At 37.2% G+C, this 23755-nt stretch overlaps 1 pseudogene; it reads left to right on the forward strand.

The window, feature by feature from the left end:
- The first annotated feature begins 13227 nt into the window (after nt 1-13227).
- LOC121039027 (nucleosome assembly protein 1-like 1) overlaps nt 13228-23755 on the forward strand; it is a 146177-nt pseudogene continuing 135649 nt past the window's right edge.

Raw genomic sequence — 23755 nt, forward strand, 5'->3', positions numbered from 1 at the left:
ATAAAGAAACAAGGGCCCTGAATGATACATTGGATCAGATGGACTTGACAGATATATTTAGAACTCTGCATCCCAAAGCAACAGAATATACTTTCTTCTCGAGTGCACATGGAACATTCTCCAAGATAGATTACATACAGGGTCACAAAACAGCCCTTCATAAGTATACAAGAATTGAGATCATACCATGCATACTTTCAGACCACAATGCTATGAAGCTTGAAATCAACCACAGGAAAACGTCTGGAAAACCTCCAAAAGCATGGAGGTTAAAGAACACCCTACTAAAGAATGAATGGGTCAACCAGGCAATTAGAGAAGAAATTAAAAAATATATGGAAACAAACAAAAATGAAAATACAACAATCCAAATGCTTTGGGATGCAGCGAAGGCAGTCCTGAGAGGAAAATACATTGCAATCCAGGCCTATCTCAAGAAACAAGAAAAATCCCAAATGCAAAATCTAACAGCACACCTAAAGGAAATAGAAGCAGAACAGCAAAGGCAGCCTAAACCCAGCAGAAGAAGAGAAATAATAAACATCAGAGCAGAAATAAACACTTTAGAATCTAAAAAAACAGTAGAGCAGATCAATGAAACCAAGAGTGGTTTTTTGAAAATATAAACAAAATTGATAAACCTCTAGCTAGGCTTCTCAAAAAGGAAAGGGAGATGACCCAAATACATAATATCATGAATGAAAATGGAATTATTACAACCAATCCCTCAGAAATAGAAGCAATTCAGGGAATACTATGAAAAACTATATGCCAACAAACTGGACAACCTGGAAGAAATGGACAAATTCCTAAATACCCACGCACTTCCAAAACTCAAACTGGAGGAAATAGAAAGCTTGAACAGACCCATAACAAGCAAAGAAATTGAATCAGTTATCAAAAATCTCCCAAAAATAAGACCCAGGACCAGATGGCTTCCAGGGGAGTGCTACCAGACGTTTAAAGCAGAGATAATACTTATCCTTCTCAAGTTATTCCAAAAAATAGAAAGGGAAGAAAAACTTCCAGACTCATTCTATGAAGCCAGTCTTACTTTGATTCCTAAACCAGACAAAGATCCAGCAAAAAAAGAGAACTACAGGCCAATATCTCTGATGAATATGGATGCAAAAATTCTCAATAAGATACTAGCAAATCGAATTCAACAGCTTATACAAGGAATTATTAACCATGATCAAGTGGGATTCATTCCTGGGATTCAGGGCTGGTTCAACACTCGCAAATCAATCAACGTGATATATCACATTAATAAAAGAAAAGATAAGAACCATATGATCCTGTCAATTGATGCAGAAAAAGCATTTGGCAAAATTCAGCAACATTTCTTAATAAAAACCCTTGAGAAAGTCAGGATAGAAGGAACATACTTAACCATCATACAAGCCATTTATGAAAAGCCCACAACTAACATCATCCTCAATGGGTAAAAACTGAGAGCTTTTTCCCTGAGATCAGGAACACGAAAGGGATGTCGACTCTCACCGCTGTGATTTAACATAGTGTTGGAAGTTCTAGCATCAGCAATCAGACAACAAAAGGAAATCAAAGGCATCAAATTTGGCAAAGATGAAGTTAAGCTTTCACTTTCTGCAGATCTCATGATATTATACATGGAAAATCCAATAGACTCCACCAAAAGTCTTCTAGAACTGATACATGAATTCAGCAAAGTTGCAGGATACAAAATCAATGTACAGAAATAGTTGCATTCTTATACACTAACAATGAAGCAACGGAAAGACAAATAAAGAAACTGATCCCATTCACAATTGCACCAAGAAGCATAAAACCTAGGAATAAACCTAACCAAAGATGTAAAAGTTCTGTATGCTGAAAACTATAGAAAGCTTATGAAGGAAATTGAAGAAGATATAAAGAAATGGAAAAACATTCTGTGCTCATGGGTTGGAAGAATAAATATTGTTAAAATGTCAATACTACCCAAAGGTATCTACACATTCAATGCATTCCCAATCAAAATTGCACAGCATATTTCTTGGAACTAAAACAAGCAATCCTAAAATTCATATGGAACCACAAAAGGCCCCGAATAGCCAAAGTAATTTTGAAGAAGAAGACCATAGCAGGAGGCATCACAATCCCAGACTTTAGCCTCTACTACAAAGCTGTCATCATCAAGACAGCATGGTATTCACACAAAAACAGACACATAGACCAATGGAATAGAATAGAAACCCCAGAACTAGACCCACAAAAGTATGGCCCACTCATCTTTGACAAAGCAGTAAAGAATATACAATGGAAAAAAGACAGTCTCTTTAACAAATGGTGCTGGGAGAACTGGACAGCAACATGCAGAAGGATGAAACTAGACCACTTTCTCACACCATTCACAAAAATAAACTCAAAATGGATAAAGGACCTGAATGTGAGACAGGAAACCATCAAAACCCTAGAGGAGAAAGCAGGAAAAGACCTCTCTGACCTCAGCCGTAGCAATTTCTTACTTGACACATCCCCAAAGGCAAGTGAGTTAAAAGCAAAAATGAACTACTGGGACCTCATGAAGATTAAAAGCTTTTGCACTGCAAAGGAAACAATCAACAAAACTAAAAGACAACCAACGGAATGGGAACAGATATTTGCAAATGACATATCGGACAAAGGGCTAGTATCCAAAATCTATAAAGAGCTCACCAAACTCCACACCCGAAAAGCAAATAACCCAGTGAAGAAATGGGCAGAAAACATGAATAGACACTTCTCTAAAGAAGACATCTGGATGGCCAACAGGCGCATGAAAAGATGTTCAGCGTCGCTCCTCATCAGGGAAATACAAATTAAAACCACACTGAGATATCACCTCACGCCAGTCAGAGTGGCCAAAATGAACAAATCAGGAGACTATAGATGCTGGCGAGGATGTGGAGAAACGGGAACCCTCTTGCACTGTTGGTGGGAATGCAAACTGGTACAGCCACTCTGGAAAACAGTGTGGAGGTTCCGCAGAAAATTAAAAATAGATCTACCCTATGACCCAGCAGTAGCACTGCTAGGAATTTACCCAAGGGATACAGAAGTACTGATGCATAGGGGCACTTGTACCCCAATGTTTATAGCAGCGCTCTCAACAATAGCCAAATTATGGAAAGAGCCTAAATGTCCATCAACTGATGAATGAATAAAGAAATTGTGGTTTATATACACAATGGAGTACCACGTGGCAATGAGAAAGAATGAAATATGGCCCTTTGTAGCAACGTGGATGGAACTGGAGAGTGTGATGCTAAGTGAAATAAGCCATACAGAGAAAGACAGATACCATATGTTTTCACTCTTATGTGGATCCTGAGAAATTTAACAGAAACCCATGGGGGAGGGGAAGGAAAAAAAAAAAGAGAGAGGTTAGAGTGGGAGAGAGCCAAATCATAAGAGACTCTTAAAAACTGAGAGCAAACTGAGGGTTGATGGGAGGTGGGAGGTAGGGGAGGGTGGGTGATATGTATTGAAGAGGGCATCTTTTGGGATGAGCACTGGGTGTTGTATGGAAACCAATTTGACAGTAAATTTCATATATTTTTTAAAAATGTGTATATGTTGGGTATGTGAAAATATATGATGGCTAATGTGCTATTCTAAATGAAAGGTAATTCCAACAAAATTCTATGGAATGGTTACTGTAGAAGTTAATGAAAGATCTATGGCTATTTTTGAGGAAGCACAAGTTATTCGTGTTTCCAAACTTTTATCTGTTATTTGACATACTATGAAACGTTTCTTTTATAAGTAAAAAATGTTTAAGAAGATTCTATACCATTATTTCTTTCAGTCATGACATTCTGTGGCTTCTACTTTTTTTGCTGTAGCTATAAGCTTCTGACTAGGATGCCCTCTCCTAAATCCTTTTAAAGAAAACAGCTAAGTCAAAGAAACATTTTATTTTTAGAAAAAAAAAAAGTGGTTTGCACTTAGATCTGCAGGGGCTACTCAAGTTTCATTAAGATAATGAAAGAATAGTATTTTTCCTGAAATTAGATTTTAGAAATACCTTTTCTGATGTTGCTGTATTCATCATGTCTTGTGGTTATGTAATTCTTATTTTCAAGTAACTCAGTGTGCCTGGCAAACCTCTCATTACTCTTTCCAGGGTTTCAGTATTGAACTATAAATGGTGTGCCATGGAAAATGTTAAGTTACAAGAATGGGTGTTTCTTTCTACAGATCAACCAAATAGTATTCCATAATATTCTTGTTTAGAAGGAGAGTCATTCATACTCTGAATGTAGTTTCAACATCTGTGGTAAATCGACCATCAAACAATCCACTAACATGGAAATGAGAACGTGTCACCCAGATGTACACTCCATCACATTAAGTCCTCGTGGTTGGCTGTTTTCTTCTTTAAATTATGAGATTCTTGTGGGAAAAGATGACATTTTGTGTGTTCTATTTTGAATGTGCATGGCTGGGGGAATCACCTGGTAGATTAGAAGTGTACAGTATGTGTAAACTTCTGTTTTATACAATTTTAAATTTAATTTTGTAAGTTACACTTTACTTAAATAGCAACTGGCCAAATTTAGGATAAAAGTAAGCCTTTGTTAGTTACAGTAATTATTGCAGTAATATGTGATTATTGTATGTAGTCTTTTACTAAGTATGATATGTATGTAAGAATATGTAAAAGGCACAACGGATAAATTGTTCCCCTCCAAAAAGTTTTTAACATATTTGGAAGAACAAGCTTGAATACAAAGTGACACAGAAATAATTGATAAAATTATGTACTAACAAATGAAAGGTTTAGATCAATTTATGCATGTGTTTTAACACATGAAAAATATTTTATACACACACACACGCACACACACATACATACAATAAAGGGACTAAATGATGTAGAAGTGATTCAGAAGACTTCTCTATAAAGATCTAGGTGACAGGGAGAACTGATTGCATGTGGAAAAATATAAAGCCTTTTTATTTATTCACTTATTTAACTCATGAGCATCCACTCTGTATTAGCCTTGTCCTAGATGCTAGGTATAGAATATTAAAGAAAACAAAGTCCCTCCCCTGAATTGTGGTGTAGTGCTGAAAATAGACATGCAAACCAGAAATTATGATATGTTATTACGAGTGCTGCTCTGAGTATAAAAAGGAAGGTCACTTAGTCCAGAATGCTCAGCTAGCACTATAGAAAGATCCCTTGGTCTGTGGTAGTAAAATCTGGTTTGTGGAGCTCATAAGGACTAGGGGAGTTAGGGGTAAATTAGATACAGAGCAACTAAGTAGGAGGCCATTGCTGCTATTCAGGCAGTTGATGAAGACTGATGTTAGGCAGTCACCATAAAACCAAAAATTGCACAGATCTGATAGAGACAAAGAAATAGCCTATTGACTGCTACCATGGTACAGTGAAAATACTGATAACCAAAGTAAAGATAATAGAAAAACAAAAGCTCAGTTCTTTCTCACTGTAGAACATAGAGGGTGGACTCATAACCTCAAAGACACTTCCTGTGACCTTCGGAAAGGTGGAAGAAGAAATGATTCCTTCTTTAAATACAAGCAAACAGGCTCTCCTATGTGCAGGCATTCTCTGTTTCTGGGAATAAAAATTCCACATCAGACACAATTCCACACCTCCATAAATCTTTTGAGGGAGGAAACAGTCTGGAAAGAAATATCTCACATAAAATAATTACCCTGATAAAATTATGTTAAAAAAATCACTACAAGAACACAGAGCTTGAAGTAACAATTCTGATGAAGATGAGGTTTGAGGATGGAGGTATAGCTACCAGGAAGTCTATATTTATACTGGTACTTAGCAGGTCATTGGAGAGAAATGTGCCCAAACATGAGGCAGAGGTAAGCAGGAGTCTTGGTGGTGGGTAATGAGAACAATTTTCCATAATTCGTGTGAATTCCAGAGTGTGTTTCTGAAGTGATAACTAGATACTTCTCTATCTCCTTTGCCATTCATAGTTTATAACTTACTGTACATATTTGGGGCCACTGAAACCAGAATTAAGTTTTATACTAATATTATGGCTGTAGTTCACTTAATTGTTTTTGGTCACTCATGTTTAAGTTAAGGTATAAAATGTTGGGGCACCTGGGTGGCTCAGTCAGTTAAATGTCCAACTCTTGATTTTGGCTCATGTCATGATGTCATGGTTTGTGAGTTTGAGCCCCACATTGGGTCTGCGCTGACAGCATGAGCTTGCTTGGGATTCTGTCTGCCTCTCTCTCTGCCCTTCCCCTGCTCACTCTCTATCTCTCTTTCTCAAAAATAAATAAAAATAAACTTTAAAAAATTGTATACAATGAGGTGCATATAGGACACAGATCATTGGTACTTCTTGATTTTTATACATGTATACACCTGTAATGCAGTCACTCACATTCAGATAGAGAAAATCTCCATCACCCAGAAGGTTTTCTCATTCTTGCTTTGCATCAGTGCCACTCCAGCCCAACCACACAGGAGCTTTATCACATGAAAGCTTTGCCAATTTTTGAACTCCCTGGAAATGGAACCAGGCAAGTAGTATTTACTTTCTTGTGCCTGGTTTATTTCATTCATCATAACATTTGTGAGATACACCCATGGCTTTATGCCATTTGTTGTTTTGTAGTATTCCATTATTGGAACACTGCATGATTTTTTTACCCACTCTCTTGCTGGGCGTTTAGGGTATTTTTGAATAATGTTGCTATAAACACTTATACATTTCTCCTTGGCGATTTGCTTTTAGATACTGCAGCATAGACATCGTGGTATTTTACATGTATTAATTAGTGTCAGGCAATCTACATGTTAGGTGTTGTCAATTGTTGTAATCAGGGATTCACATCTCTCACATTGTCACTTAGCCTTTAATCAGAACCGCTCCATTTTAGAAGCAGCTACTTTTGAGGTACATGTACTGCATTATTTTAAGGCCATACATTGAACAATTGAATTTTTGATACAGGGACTCGCTGCTGAAATTAGTGGTTTGCTGGTTCGCATAATGAATGTTGGAAGTGGGATCTCATTGGCAAAACCAATGAAAATAAAGATAAGAAGATTAGCTAGAACATTTTAGACACACTCTCCACATTAATCGGGCAGGATATATGCAGCTAGCGAATCCTGCAGCCTGTGTGCCTGAAAGAGGTGCTGAAGACGATTTTGAAAGAATCCTTTCTCCATCTATTGGCATGGAGGATTTTGGTTGCTGATGATAATTATAAGCCAACTCTAAGTGTGTAGAATTTTGCATATAGAATATAATTATACTTGCTTTAAGTCAGCTATTCATGCAAGATCAGGTCAGTGCCTAAAGAGAGAGAGACAGAGAGAGAGAGAGAGAGAGAGAGAGAGAGAGAGAGAGAGAGGCATTTATCAAACTGATGGAACAGGTCATATGAAATATTTTCTTCCTTCTTCTAAAGAATATTCATCCCATAAATGTTGGTATGTGATAAAATTTGCTCTGGGATTTGCTTTCAGTATAACTGCTAGTGTGTTTGTGGGAAAGAAGCTAATGCCACCTTCTTCTAATTTTCCATGATAACCCTGACTCACCAAAAGCTCCTTAAAATTATGCATGACCAATTTTTTTGGGTACTATCGTAGATGTACTATTGACTTCAACTCTCCACTCTTCCAGGGATAGGAAGATACAGTAAGAGTGAAGTTTCGCCAGTTGGATACCTTATCCTTGACTTTGGGCTCTCCAAGTGAGATGTTGGAAGACATGAAAGCAAGGCCTTTAAAATGCCAGCCCCATTATAAGAATCATGACCTAGATAGTCCATTGGTCCCAAGAGAGTGAGCAGTAAGAAGCAGAACTCTGTTAGTAATACCAACCTGAGGCAAAACTTCCCCAGATGACCCATAGCTCTGTGAGAGTAAATGACTGTACCTAACTGAGTTTTACTCTTGTCACTTTATGGAGTCAGGATTATTAAGGTTTAATATTGTTGCAGTAAGTAAATCAGCCCTTTTGAAGTGTAGAGTTTTTTGAATTTTGAAAATGTACACAGTCACATAATCACCATCACAATCAACATATAGAACATTTCTAGCACCACAAAAAGCTCTCTCATGCCCCTCCTCTTACCCTCGGACCCTGGCAACTATTGATTGGTTTTCTGTCCCTTGTGGTTTTGAACTTTCTAAACTATCATGAAAATGAAAGTATATGGTATGAAGCCTTTTTTTGTTTTTGTTTTTGTTTCAGTTTGGCTTTTTTACACTTAGTACAATACATTGGAGATTCATCTATACTGTTGCATTTATCAGTAGTGTGTTCTTTTGAATTTCTGAGTAGGATGCATTTATCAGTTTGTATTTCCATTCAGCAGTTGATAGATATTTAAATTATCTTCATTTCTGGAATGTTAAGAATGAAACTAGTTGGAAATATTTACAAGCATGTATTTGGGAGGACATAAAATATTCTTTTGAGTAATATCTAGAAGCAGAATTGCTGAGTTGTTAAAAGTATCTTCTTTAACTTTATAAGAAAATTCCCAAACTGTTTTCCAGAATGATGGTACCATTTTACATTCTACCAAAACTGTATGAAGGTTTCAGTTACACGACACCTTCAGTAATTCTTGGTATTTTCAAGTTTGGGGGTTTTGGTTGTTCTTGTCTTGGTTTGTTTAGCCACTGCAATAGGTGTGAAGAGGTATGCCACTGTGGCTTTAGTTTGGGTTTCTGTAATGATTACTGATGTTGAGCTTCTTTTCATATATTTGTTTGCCATCCATATTTAAAATTTTAATCTTTTTTGCTGAAATATTTGTTAAATATTTTTGCCTATTTTTAATTAGGCTGTTTATTTCCTTATTCAGTTTTGTGGGTTCTTTATATATTCCAAATACCAGTCCTTTATCAGACATATGTTTTGCAAATATGGACCAAAGAGAAAAAAAAATAGGATGAGGCCATATTATTGGGAAAAAAAACCAATAATATGATTACTGATTGACAATTTATACCTCAGAATACACAAACATGTAGGAATCATCAATTGACTGTCCTCTTTGAGCCACCTGCAGCATGACGGAAGGGCCCGTATTTCATCCTCTTCCTTACCTTTTATTCAACTTTAAAAACGTTAGCAGTGCCGAGCGCCATGACACACTTAACTGCAGATGATGACAAGGTTCAGTTTTTATGCATGTTAAACGACACTTAGCAACAGCTCTCTTGTCAGCTATTGCTTGAAAGAGATGGCTTTCTCCAACATCATCCCCCCCCCCCGTTGCTTAGCAACCCTGCTTATTTCACTAGCAATGTACCTATCATGGATATCGACCTGAACAGAAACACATCCTTGAACAATGGAGGACATACAGCAGGAGACATTGTTCTGGTTTCCTAGTTTGGTTTCAGGGCTAGCACATGGCCCTTATTATTAATCATATTAATATACAAATTAACCATTTTGTCTCACTTTTGATAATGTGTTTTATTTGTATTGATGCTGATTGTTTTGCTCCAACAACTATATGTTAGCATTTACATTTCTTATGAAGAACTTCTCTATGGCTTTCTTCAAGCTGATTTTCAAACAGGAAAAGAGTCTATTATTTAAAGTATGCTAACACAGTTTGGCTTTACTTGAGAACTCTTCTAATTGCAATCAAAATATTAGGAAAGAGTGTCATAAAATGTGTCTGTACACTTGAAATACTGAACATACTAACTTGAAATAATATGACATATTCAATAATATTTGGGGAAAATGTGGTGCTATGCACTGTTGGCTATATACTCTACAGCCATTCTTCCCTCCCCAGGATTTCTTTCTTGCTGACTTACCTCCCATTAGAGCAGCTAAAAATATTGAACAGTCACCTTGCTTGCTTCCATTGCAGTAGGACATCAGAATGTGACTCAGTCCTGGCCACTGGCATCTGAGGGAGAAATCTGACTCAGTCTCTGGGATATAATTTCTTCCTTAAAATAAACACAGGAGAAAAAATTCCTCTGCCTGTGGACATTGTCACTCCATGCCCTTCCAGAAAATGTAACAACCATCTTACAACTATAAAGTGATAAGCCTAAAGACTGTCAATAAAAAAATAGTTTAAGTAACTCAAATAGAGTTCAGATACTTTATTCATCTGGTAAGTATGAGGGAGTATCTGAAGGGTGGCTAACTCCCTAAGTCAATGTGGGGTAGTTTTGTGGACTCAGAAGAAGAGATATGGGTCCTGGTGCTTTGGGTCAGGTAGCAGTTTTCACTGGATTGATTGGAGATTCTCCTCCTCCTCCTCCTTACTCCTCCTCCTCCTCCTCCCTCCTCCTTCCTCCTTCCTCTTCCTCCTCCTCCTCCTCTTCTTCTCTTCTTTATTGCCTTTTCATTGGAATCATTGATGAAATCCAAGAAGAGTGCTTTTGAGAGCTATTTTTATAAGCCTTGAAGTTTCTCTATTACTTAATTTTAAGGAGAGAGAAGGAAGGAACTAGCTAACAAAATACATAAATAGAAAGTGAAAGAAAGAGGAGGAAAAGAGCAAGAAGACAAAAGATTTTGCTCTATTATGTCTACTTTAATCCTTTTACAAGATCAAGCAATACACCAAAGATGGTGAAGTAGAACAATGAGTCCTGGTGACACTGCTTCACAACTGAGCTAACACTGGAGTCAGAAAAAGCCTTAAAAGGATACATTTGATTAGCCCCACTAAGGATAATCGCCCTTTCTGAAAATTAACTGATTTGGGATGCTAATTACATTTACAAAATCTCTTCACAGCAGTAACTAGATTCTTGTTGAAGAATAAATGGAAGAAGATGAATGTATGTCAGGGGATAGGAATCTTGAGGGTCATCTTATAATTCTACTGTATGAAGCAGTAAAATTTTGGAAGGAATTTTAGTATACTATATAGCAACCTAGGTGTTCAGAATATATTTTTATTATAAACATTTATTATGAAAGTTATCAAGCCTCCAGCAAAGTTACAAGATGTTGCTAAATAGTCGTGTACTCACCACATAGACCTCCCATTAACAATTGTTATATCAACATTTATAATTTATATAAATGATAAGACATTTTTGTCAATATCTATCTGTCCTTTTATCTATCCATTAATTCATCTTATTTTCAATGAATTTCAAAGGAACTTGAAGGCATCAACATATTCCTTAAATATTTCAACGTGTAAATTGTTAACTAGAATTCAATATTTGCTAGGGTTTTCTTTTGATATAAAATTTGCATACAATGAAATACACAAACCTTAACTGTACCATTTGCTATGGAGTTTTTTTCTAATTTCTCTCCCCCAAGTTTATGGAGGCATCATTTACATATAAAATTTAGCTAGTTTAAGTGTGCAGTTTGAGGTGTTTTGAGAAATGTAAGCCTCACCACAACTAAGATACAGAGCATTCCATCATCCCAAAACATTCCTTCTTGCTCTTTGGCAGTTAATCCTTTCCCCTCATCCTGACCCCAGGCAATTACTCAAAAAAATATTTTAACCGAAATAGCCAATAGTTATATGGCAAACATAATAAAAGTCCATAAACAAACAATACATTAAAAAAGATTAACAAAAATAAAAAGGCCAACCAAAAAGAAGACAAAATGGACAGATATGAAATTTATAAGAAACATCTAATTAAACAGTGAGAAGATACTCCGTCTTCTTAGTAGGCAGGAAAATAAAAGTTCAAACAATAATAAAGTGTCACTTCTTAACCTATCACAATGTAAAAACAAAGTCAGTTGTGTTTCTAATGTTGAGAAGGGGGAAGTGGTAAAATATCAATTGTTATAGGTCTTTGACAAAAAAATCAATCTGGCAATAGCCATTAAAATTAAATCTACTGGCTAAGATGGCCTTAATATTTCCCTCAGTTTGACCCTTATAGACAGGCTTCTTCCTATCTCCTGGTCCCTGACCTCCTTCTTACCATGGCCCTTACAGAATCCGGATGGCCTACACCACTGAGGTTCCTCCTCTCTTAGAGAGGATTTACTTTAGAAAATCTCTCTTAGAGCACTTACTTTAGAAAACTAGTAACTGTAAATTCTTTCTCCATCCCTTTGAGACTTGAGTCCTTTCAAAAGTCTTTTGCCAATTTCACAACCCAGGCCTATCTTTCTCAAGGACCTGGGAGCCATCCTTTTGAAATGTACTCATCTAGGAAGATAGTATCCTCATCCCCTAATGTCTGGGGGGTGGTAGGAGCCTAAATTCAGTGAATGCCTTGCTTCAAGTTGTAAAACTGTGTCCTGTCAGGAAAGTAGGAAGACTGTTTACTTTTCCTTTGGGTAAAGTTAATTAGCCAACAAAGATGGCCTGTGATTTCTTTAGTCTAATCCCAGCTCTTGAAAACTCACTTTGTTTCAGTAGAATTGAGATAACTTAGTTATGTTCTGTCTCCCCTATTGCAATAGCCTTGAATAAAGTTTTCAGCATCTGATTAACTTTGTCCAGTGCAGTTTTTGCTTTGACAGTACACACAGTCTTCAATCTGGCATTCCCATCCCACTGCAGAGTCTGTCCCTTAAAAACAAAAGCATGGAATTTAATTAACAATGGTTGCCTTGGAATGAATGGAAGAGGATGATAGAAAATAAAGAAAAAGCTATTTATAGAACCATGTTTCTACTGAAAGAGCATATGTAATATGGTCTTTTTTTTTCCTTTTTGATGTCTGATCTTATTTATTTGTTACTCTTAGAAAATCTCATTTTTGACTGGACTCAGGCTTAGAGGTAGAAGCTCTCGGATACCACCTCCATCTCTTGACAATCTGTTCCTGGCATCTTTCCTTGGCTTCTTTCATTTTCTTTGCCAAAAAGTTTAGCATATTCTGCAACCCCTTCCTTATTTTTATTAGTATGCTGTTTCTTCAGAGCAATACACTGATGTTTGTGTCGGAGGACACATGAAGAAACAAGATGCTGGATCTTGGGCATTTTGGTTCTAGGTTTCTTGCCTTCTTAGTTTAGGGGCTTTCTCACAACATACTGGTGGACATCATCTTCTTTAGAAAAGTTTGCAGATTCCTCTCACTCTTTTGGGCCCCAGGTGGCAAGGCACAGTAGTATTAGTGAATCCAGGAATATCCTTCTCACCCCCCCTTTTTTTTTACAATAACCAAATTGAGAACTCTGAGATTGGCATCCACAATGCAACCCCAAACAGATCTGCACTTTCTTTCTCTAGTTTTCCTTAGTCGGTAGCAGGAATGCCCCTTAGCAGCAGGTGGACATGACCAGGGGTCAAGACACCCTGCTTCATGGGGAAGCCTTGCTTGTCATTGCCACCACTTATTTGGACCACATAACCCTTCCATTTTTCATCCAGAGCATCAGCAGCAACTTCTGTGGCCATACCCTTGTTATAAAAGGTATGAGGTTTGTGTTCATCATCACTTCTATGAGCTTTTGGCAGCCAGTAGCTGAGCAAGAGATGTTCAGCTTCATCCTAAAGCAGTGAGCTTCATCCTTACTCCCTTTGAGGTACCACAAAAAAAGAGGAATATGATCTTTTTTATATAAACTTGTATCTGATGCTGGAAAGAATGTTGAAAAATAAATTGAATGTTCATTAAAATAAAAATAAAATAAAATAATGAAATATAACTTGACTGCCACTCCCCATGGATTTAAATGATTGTTCAGTGCTTCTGCTTTTGAGGTGTTTTTTTTTTTTACTATAATTTATCATAGGGCTTTTCACATTAAATAATATTACTTTACTTATGTGTGTTTCCCTCATTAGCATAGAACACCCTTCTAAGCAGAGAGTATGTCATTTATTTGACTATCTCAAGCATTTAACACAAAATATAAAATATGTTAAATGGTCAAAATGTGATTGGATTTGAATGAAGTTTATACCACAATAATTTTGGGAAAATATATGAGGACATGAGAGGAATAAGGAGATAAAATAATATCTTTAGAACGTGGTGGAACTGGAGAATTTTTTCAGCATATTGAAGTTGCCTGTACTATAGGGCATAATAATACCTTTTATTCAGTTTAACAAACTTCAAATTTGGATGTGTGAGCCCTACTATTCTTTGTCTAAGACATATCCAGGCAACTAAGTTCAGGCCCCTACTCAGGGAATTAATGGTCTCATGGGCATAAAAACATTGACAAAGTAAGCCTAATAAGTGCAATGCTAGAAGTAGCTATCAGGATATTGCATTAAAATGAAATAACACATGTGAAAACACTCTACAAGATCTATAGAATCCTATGTGTTTTAGGCTTTTCACAGTATTATAGTCAGTTGTATATATTTCTAATCTCCTCTGTTAAAATATAAATGTGACTAGCCAGTCACTGTGTCTTAATTCTGTTTCCTCTTCCATGACTAGCACAGTTTCCTTGTGTAGGAGGCATTCCAAAATTCTCTGTTAACTGAAGGCACAGATGAACACATAAGTGAATTAATGAATGATTGCCTTTCATTGAGCAGTGGTTTTCAAATAGTAATGTATATCAGATAAGCTTGCAGAGATTTTGATTTAGTTGATCTGGTAGTAAGGGCCAAGAAATCTATGTTTAGCACTTAAGTTAATTCTGATGTAGCTGGCATGCAGACCATCCAGTGAGAAGTTCTGGCAAAGAGTGTAGAGTTTTGGCACACTTCATTATCTTCTTTTGTTTTGAAAGCAAAGATATAGTCAAAATTTTGTCCTTCCAGGGCTGAGCCTCCATCAGCCTTACAGGTAGAACTTTAAAAAAGCATAGCTGATTTATGTGTCAGAGAGAAATTACAGTCTGCTTCTATCTTTCATCTAGAAGCAAAGAAATCAAGGTTTAGATTCTGTCCTCCTTTTTAAGGCACCAATATTTTAATGCAGTTAAAAATCTAATAAGGGGAGGGGCCAAGATGGAGAAACAGTATGGAAGTTTTTTTTGCATCTCTCATCCCTGAAATACAACCAGATTAACACTAAGCCATCTTGCACACCTAGAAAACTGATTTGAGGATTAACACAACAATCTGCACAACTTGAACCACAGAACTTGGCAGGTACGCAGCACAGAGAGGTGAACTGGGGGAGAGAGAAGCCGTGGAGAGCAGGGAGCTGGTTTTGCTTGCAGAGAGAGGACAGAGATGGGGGGCAGGTGGAGAATACAGGAAACACACACCCCCAGAATCAGCAGGGGAGAAAAAGAAAAAGTGGAAACAGTCACAAGGGTCTGAACAAAAAAGGGAGAAAGGAGAAAGGAGAGTTTAAATTCCATTAAGACTCTATAAACAGGGACAGTGCAGAGTCCAAAACTCCGCAGCTGGATACCTGGCGGTGCTCTGGTGGGAAGGGCAAATCCCCAAGAGCAGAAAGTGAGGTCTGAGGGGTCTACAGGCCACAAGGTGAGTGGCGGTTCCCCTGCTGGGATGACATTTGATAGAGGCTGTGCAGCCACCCCATCCACAAAGGTCCCAGTGGATCCCAGAAAACAACCACATTCACTGGTGTTGGAACAAGGGTGTTAAAGGTTAAGCCTGGTGTGTGTTGTGATTTACGATAATCCCTGAAACACTGCTGATACAAGATTGCATGAACTTTCTCTAGGGTGGGCTGGCACCCAGCCAGGGTCTCTGGGCATCGGCAGCAGCACAGTCCCGAGAACGTTCCTGGAGGCAGGCCGGCACCAGCCATTGCTCACCAACACCCTCCCCAAGAGGGTCTGAGCGGGTCAAATCCCCAGTCCCTCAGAAGTGAGGGACATCTCACAGCCGCATCTGAGATAGAACTCAGGAGGGAGGTGCCACCTGGCAACTTGATGGATTGGTCATGGACAGTGTAAAAGCGGGGAAAGGAAGAAAGCCAGAGACAAAGGGGGTGCTTGATTGCTGGTCGGGGAGAACACAGAGTTCTGACACTAGAGACTGGGTATCTAGGTGATGCCATTTTCACCCCTCCAGTGCATGCACATGCACCCCTATAGGAGCCACAACAATCCACCCCAGGAAGCTAAGCAGCGCCATCTAGTGGAGATTGGAGCCATTACACTAAGCCCTGCCCAACTGAGCCCAACTGTCCCGCTCTTGAGGAACATGACAAGTCTCTCTGCCTACTTAGTTTATGGACTATAAAGTGCTTCATGGTTTGACTTCTACAGGAAACTGGATGTAATTTCAATTGTATTTCATTCTGTTTGCTGGTCCTTTCATTCAATGTTTTTTCCTTTTCTTATTCTTAAATACAGAAAAAGAAAAAAATTATTTTTATTTTCCATTGTTATTAAAAAGATTTTTCTTTAATATTTTTTCTACCATAGTTTTTACTTTTTTATAAGTTTTTAAAATTCTATTTTACTTTCATCATTTAATTTTATTCTATTATATTCATTTTTTCAAATTTTCAAATGTTTTCCTTTCCCCCCTCTTTTCCCCCTTTATTTCTCTTATTATCTTTACTTTTTTCTCCAATCTATCAAGCTTCTTTCAACAACCAGACCAAAACACACCTAGAATCTGACATTCTTTATATGATTTATTTGTGTTGTTTTTAATTTTTTAATTGTGTGTGTGTGTGTGTTTACTCTATTGACTCCTTTTCTTCCTTCAAAATGATGAAAGAAGGAATTCACCCCAAAAGAAAGAGCAAAAAGAAATGACAGGCAGGGACTTAATCAACACAGATACAAGCAAGATGTCTGAACCATAAACTGGAATCAGAGTAATAAGAATACCAGCTGGGGTTGAAAATAGATTAGAATCCCTTTCTGCAGAGATAAGAGAAGTAAAAGCTAGTCAGGATGAAATAAAAAATGCTATAACTGAGCTGCAATCTCAAAAGGTGCCACGACAGCAAGGATGGATGAGGCAGAGCAGTGAATGGATGATATAGAGGACAAACTTACAGAGAATAATGAAGCAGAAAAAAGGAGGGAGACTAAGGCAAAAGATCATGAAATAAGAATTAGAGAACTCAGTGACTCATTAAAAAGGAATAACATTGGAATCATAGGGGTCCCAGAGGAGGAAGAGAGAGAAAAAGGGGTAGAAAACTTATGGGAGCATATCATAGTGGAAAACTTTCCTAACCTGGGGAAAGACACACACATCAAAATCTAGGAAGCACAGAGAAATCACATTAGCTTCAATAAAAAAATGACCATCAACAAGGCATATCATAGTCAAATTCAGAAAATACTCAGGCAAGGAGAGAATCATGAAAGCAGCAAGGGAAAAAACTCCTTAACCTACAAGGGAAGACAGGTCAGATTCGCAGCAGACCTATCCACAGAAACTTGGCAGGCCAGAAAGGAGTGGCATGATATATTCAGTGTGCTCAATTGGAAACATATGCAGCCAAGAATTCTTTATCCAGTAAGGCTATCACTGAAAATAGAAGGAGAGACAAAAAGTTTTCCAGGCCAACAAAAATTGAAGGAGTTTGTGACCACTAAACCAGCCCTGTAAGAAATTTTAAGGGGGATTCTCTGAGGGGAGAAAAGATGAAAAAAAAAAAAAAAAGACCAAAAGCAACAAAGACTAGAAAGGACCAGAGTACACCATCAGAAACCCCAACTCTATGGGCAACAAAATGGAAATAAATTCATATCTTTCAGTACTCACTCTCAATGTCAATGGTCTAAATGCTCCAATCAAAATACAGAGGGTAACAGAAAGGATAAGAAAACAAGATCTATCTATATGCTGTTTACAAGAGACCCATTTTAGATCTAACGACACCTAAAGATTGAAAATAAGGGGATGGAGAACCATCTATCATGCTAATGGTTGCCAAAAGAAAGCTGGAGTAGCCACACTTATGTCATACAATCTAGATTTTAAAATAAAGACTGTAAAAAGAGATGTAGAAGGGCATTACATCATAATCAAGGGGTCTTTCCACCAAGAAGACCTAACAATTGTAAACCTTTATGCTCCAAACGGGAATTCACCCAAATATATAAATCAATTAATCACAAACATAAAGAAACTCATTGATAATAACACCATAATAGTAGGGGACTTCAACATGCCACTTACAACAATGGACAGATCATCTAAACAGAAAATCAACAGGGAAACAATGGCTTTGAATGACACACTGGACTGGATGGACTTAACAGATATATTCAGAACATTTCATCCTAAAGCAGCAGAATACACATTCTTCTCAAGTGTACATGGCACATTCTCCAGAATGATCACATACTAGGACACAAATCAGCCCTCAACAAATACAAAAAGATGGAGATAATACCGTGCATAATTTTAGACCACAATGCTATGAAACTTGAAATCAACCAGAAGAAAAATTTTGGAAAGATAAATATTTGGAGTCTAAGGAAAATCCTACTAAAGAATGTGGGCAAAACAAGAAGTTAAAGAGAAGATTAAAAAGTACATGGAAGCCAATGGAAATGATAACAAACCAGCCCAAAACCTCTGGTACACAGCAAAGATGGTCATAAGAGGGAAGTATATAGCAATCCAGGCCTTCCTAAAGAAGGATGAAGGTCTCAGATACACCACCTAAATTTACACCTGAAAGAGGTGGAAAAGGAACAGCAAATAAAACCCAAAACCAGCAGAAGACCGGAAATAATAAAGATCAGACAGAAACCAATGCTATCAAACAAACAAACAAAAAAACAAACAAACAAACAAACAAACAAACAAACAGTAGGACAGATCAATAAAACCAGGAGCTGGCTCTTGGAAAGAATTAGCAAAATTGACAAACCCCGAGCCAGTTTGAACAAAAAGAAAAATGAAAGGACCCAAGTAAATAAAATCAAGAATGAAAGAGGACAGATCACAACTAACCCTGCAGAAATACAACCAATAATAAGAGAATATTATGAGCAATTATATGCCAATAAATGGGTAATCTGGAAGAAATGGACAAATTCCTAGAAACATATAAACTACCAAAACTGAAATAGGAAGAAATAGAAAATTTGAACAGACCAATCCATCCAAATCGGCCAGGAGGAAGTCAAGCTTTCATTCTTTGCAGATGACATGATACTCTATATGGAAAACTCAAAGGACCCCACCGAAAAACTTCCAGAACGGATCCATGAATTCAGCAAAGTTGCAAGATATAAAATTGATGTGCAGAAATCAGTTGCATTCCTATACACCAACAATGAAGCAACAGAAAGAGAAATCAAGGAATCAATCCCATTTACAATTGCACCCAAACCAATAAAATACCTAGGAATAAACCTAACCAAAGAGGTGAAAAATCTATACACTAAAAACTATAGAAACTTTATGAAAGAAATTGAAGAAGACACGAGGAAATGGAAAAACATTCCATCCTCTTGGATTGGAAGAACAAACATTATTAAAATGTCAATACGACCCAAAGCAATCTACATATTCAATGCAATCCCTATGAAAATAACACGAGCATTCTTCACAGAGCTAGAACAAACAGTCCTAAAATTTGGATGGAATCAGAAAAGACCCCAAATTGCCAAAGCAATCTTGAAAAAGAAAACCAAAACAGGAGGCATCACAATCCCGGACATCAAGACGTATTACAAACCTGTAATCATCAAGACAGTATGGTACTGGCACAAAAACAGACACTCGGATCAATGGAACAGAATAGAGAACCCTGAAATGGACCCGCAAATGTATGGCCAACTAATTTTGCCAAAGCAGGAAAGAATATCCAATGGAATAAAGACAGTCTCTTTAGCAAGTGGTGCTGGGAACTTGGACAGTGAGATGCAGAAGAATGAACCTGGACCACTTTCTTACACCATACACAAAAATAAACTCAAAATGGATGTAAGACCTAGAGGTAAGACAGGAAGCCATCAAAATCCTCGAGGAGAAAGCAGGGAAAAACCTCTTTGATCTTGGGCACACGCACTTCTTACTCAACACGTCTCTGGAGGCAAGAGAAACAAAAGAAAAACTATTTGAACCTCATCAAAATAAAAATCTTCTGCACAGTGAAGGAAACAATCAGCAAAATTAAAAGGCAACCGACAGAATGGGAGAAGATATTTGCAAACGACATATCATGCAAAGGGTTAATATCCAAAATTTATAAAGAACTTATCAAACTCAACACCCAAAGAACAAATAATCCAGTGAAGAAATGGGCAAAAGACATGAATAGACACTTCTCCAAGGAAGATATCCAGATAGCCAACTGACACATGAAAAAATGCTCATCACTCATCATCAGGGAAATACAAGTAAAAACCACAAGGAGATACCACCTCACCTCTGTCAGAATGGCTAACATTAACAATTCAGGCAACCACAGATGTTGGTGAGAATGTAGAGAAAGAGGATCACTTTTGCATTGCTGGTGGGAATGCAAACTGGTGCAGCCACTCTGCAAAACCGTATGCACGTTCCTCAAATATTAAAAGTAGATCTACCCTATGACCCAGCAATTGCACTACTAGGTATTTACCCAAGGGATACAGGTGTGCTATTTTGAATGGGCACATGCACCCCAATGTTTATAGCAGCACTATCGACAATAGCCAAAGTATGGAAAGAGCCCAAATGTCCATCAACAGATGAATGAATAAAGAAGGTGGTGTGTGTGTGTGTGTGTGTGTGTGTGTGTGTGTGTGTGTTTGTGTGTGTGTGTATACACACACACTGGAGTATTACTTGACAATCAAAAAGAATGAAATCTTGCCATTTGCAACTACGTGCATGGAACTGGAGGATATTATGCTAAGCAAAATTAGTCAGAGAAAGACAAATATCATATGACTTCCCTCATATGAGGAATTTAAGATACTCAACAGGTGAACATAAGGGAAGGGAAGCAAAAATAAAATAAAAACAGGGAGGGGGACAAAACATTAGAGACTTTGAAGTATAGGGAACAAACAGAGGGTTGCTGGAGGGGTTGGGGGAGGGGTATGGGCCAATGGGAAAGGGGCATTAAAGAATATACTCCTGAAATCATTGTTGCACTGTATGCTAACTAACTTCGGTGTAAATTAAACAATAAGTAAATAAACTTAAAAAAATAAAAGAAAAGCAAAAATAATCAGGAGTCAACAGTGCCCTAGCTCCTCCACTCTTTTTCTCCAGTTGTAACTGCCCAATTGGAGTACATCTACAATATATATTGGTACGTTCTACAAATCATGTGTAATGTATATTCTGAACTTTAGAAAATAATTGATTCTATAGCCTTCTAGATTACCAAAGATCTCAGAGCCTCAAACCATATTATAACATAGGTTCTGACACCAAAGGTAAAGATTATTTTATGTTTTACAGAGGGGAATGTCAGTTTTGATAGCTGTATTCGCTAGCTACATTTTCTGGTTTCAGCTTTTCCAGCTCTTGTTAAATAAAGGCTATCTAACTTGGTTTTGCCATCTCACCATTTAATATGGTGATTTGAATTTCTTTTTAGCTACTTATTTAGGCTGTATACTACACAGTTAATGGAATTTGTCTGCCAGTTTCACACTGGGAGCTTTTGAAGAAATAAGCTAATTTGATTTTTACTTTTTATATCCTCCTGGAAACCGGAGAAAAATATCAGTCTAGAGCCCAAAAGAAGGTGCTCCCCCTAAAAACCTGGAAACCTAAAGAGCCCATTTTGTAAGGGAAAATCAATAAGGAATATCCCCACCCACATCTGCACTCTTAAGAGACTGCTGGGTAAAGCAACCCTCTTGAACCTTAAAGCTTAACAGGGCAAAAGAAAAACTGCTGAACCAGATTAGTCCTCATCTGACTTTACAGCACAGATTTCTTCCTGATGTGATCCAAAATCCCAGGCTGAAAATTTAGAGTAAGCTGGAAGTTACTTTGACCATGGTCTTGCTAGAAGCCAAGCCAATTGTTCTCTCAAGCAAGCAACCTTCATTTCAGGCCATGAAATTTTCCCATGGACCAATATTAAGAGGCATATTGAGTCATTTTGTCCACTTTGGACAAAGTGTGGAATGGCATGGGAATTCAACCTTATGAGTAACATTTTTCTTCCACTCAAATAAATAATGGTGATTATGTGCGATCTCAATTCACTCTACATCATAACTCACAAAGTAACCATTGACTAAATGAAAAAAATAAACTTTTCTACCAAGGGATATTACTAATAAACAGGAAAAAAATATCATGGACTTAACTCTCATGTACATACCACATGTATATTATATAAACTTTACATATTAAGGATTTCCCATCTAAAAATTAAATTATCTGCTGGGAAATCATGAAATAATTTGATGATCCATGTTGAATGGCTCACAATACTGAGATGCTGTTCTATTATTTAATAAACGTATTTTGTGTGTGGTTTGTTTTGCTTTGCCTTGGCTATTGTTATTTATAGTTTTTTAGACTAGTTTTCAAGCTTCTCTCCAAGAGTATAATTGGGTCATTTTTGCTATAAAAGTACGATTTTGAATGATGCTTCCAGTTTGTGTTGCTTCACTCAAAATTCATTCAATTTATAGTAAAAATTGGTAATTGAATTTTTCCTCAAAAAGTCAATTGTTTATCAAAGTAGTAACTACACTTATTTTTTTTTTATTAAAATTTTTTTTCAACGTTTATTTATTTTTGGGACAGAGAGAGACAGAGCATGAACGGGCGAGGGGCAGAGAGAGAGGGAGACACAGAATCGGAAACAGGCTCCAGGCTCTGAGCCATCAGCCCAGAGCCCGACGCGGGGCTCGAACTCCCGGAACGCGAGATCGTGACCTGGCTGAAGTCGGACACTTAACCGACTGCGCCACCCAGGCGCCCCATAACTACACTTATTTTTAAATTGATAGAAAGCCTTAAATTCTAATTATTGTAGACAAAATGTTATATTTTTCAGCTTTTTAGAGACTAAGGCAAAAGGATAATTAGTCTAATACAATCTAGGTTTAATACATTGTCATCTTTATTATATTCAACTTTTACTTTTCCAGCTGTTTGTAATAATCCCTCACAATCCCAGACTTGCTTGTGCTTGTACATACAAACTCATATTTTTTTTATTTTTAACAGGGCTGTTTAATATTGCTTCTGACATTAATTTTTGTTTCTGTCAGAGCACATGGTTACCCATTTTTTCTGGCCTTACTTGCAAATAGATATAGTCAGGTAACTAATTTCTGCCTAATGGCACATGAGCAAGTATAATGTATAATTTGGGGGGGGGGGACGTGTCCTTTAAATGAAGTTACTCTCTTTCCTCCCATGCCCCGCCCACCTCCTCTATCACACTCTGGGAGCCAGAATTGAGACATTATGGTGATAAGTCACTTTTCACCATAATGATGAGGATGACAACCTACGAAATGGGGAAGCTCTCCAGAGAGAACCTGGGCCCTCAGATGACCTCACAGGCAGAGCTTTCATACCTTCCTGGAATGTTCGACCAGGTAAGAATTTTACAGAAAAGAGGAAAAAAACCCTTTTAACTCTATGTAAGTCAATGCCATTTGTTTTCATTTAAAATAGCAGAGACAATATACTAATATACAATTTGTCTATTTATGTTATTATTTTAACATTTTTATTTCTATGAGCAACTCTCAAGCCATTAATCTATTATCTCCATTGAGGATATAACACAACACTTAATTATAAGAAAAAAATCAAATTTAACAAAATACTACAAAATAGGCAAGTGAGATAAAAATACACAGTTGTATTTTTATACAAGGACACACTTGTATATAGTATTCATTATAAGACACTGAAGATTCCAACTGTACTTGCTTTATTGTGCATAAATAATCTTTATTCATGAAAATCACATATAAAGGGCTTCCAAAAAAGGCATAATTTTCAAGTTTGTGACATGTGTGTG

Source organism: Herpailurus yagouaroundi, unplaced genomic scaffold (assembly GCF_014898765.1).
Source record: "Herpailurus yagouaroundi ecotype Mexico unplaced genomic scaffold, PumYag 166, whole genome shotgun sequence".
Taxonomy (NCBI): Eukaryota; Metazoa; Chordata; class Mammalia; order Carnivora; family Felidae; genus Herpailurus; species Herpailurus yagouaroundi.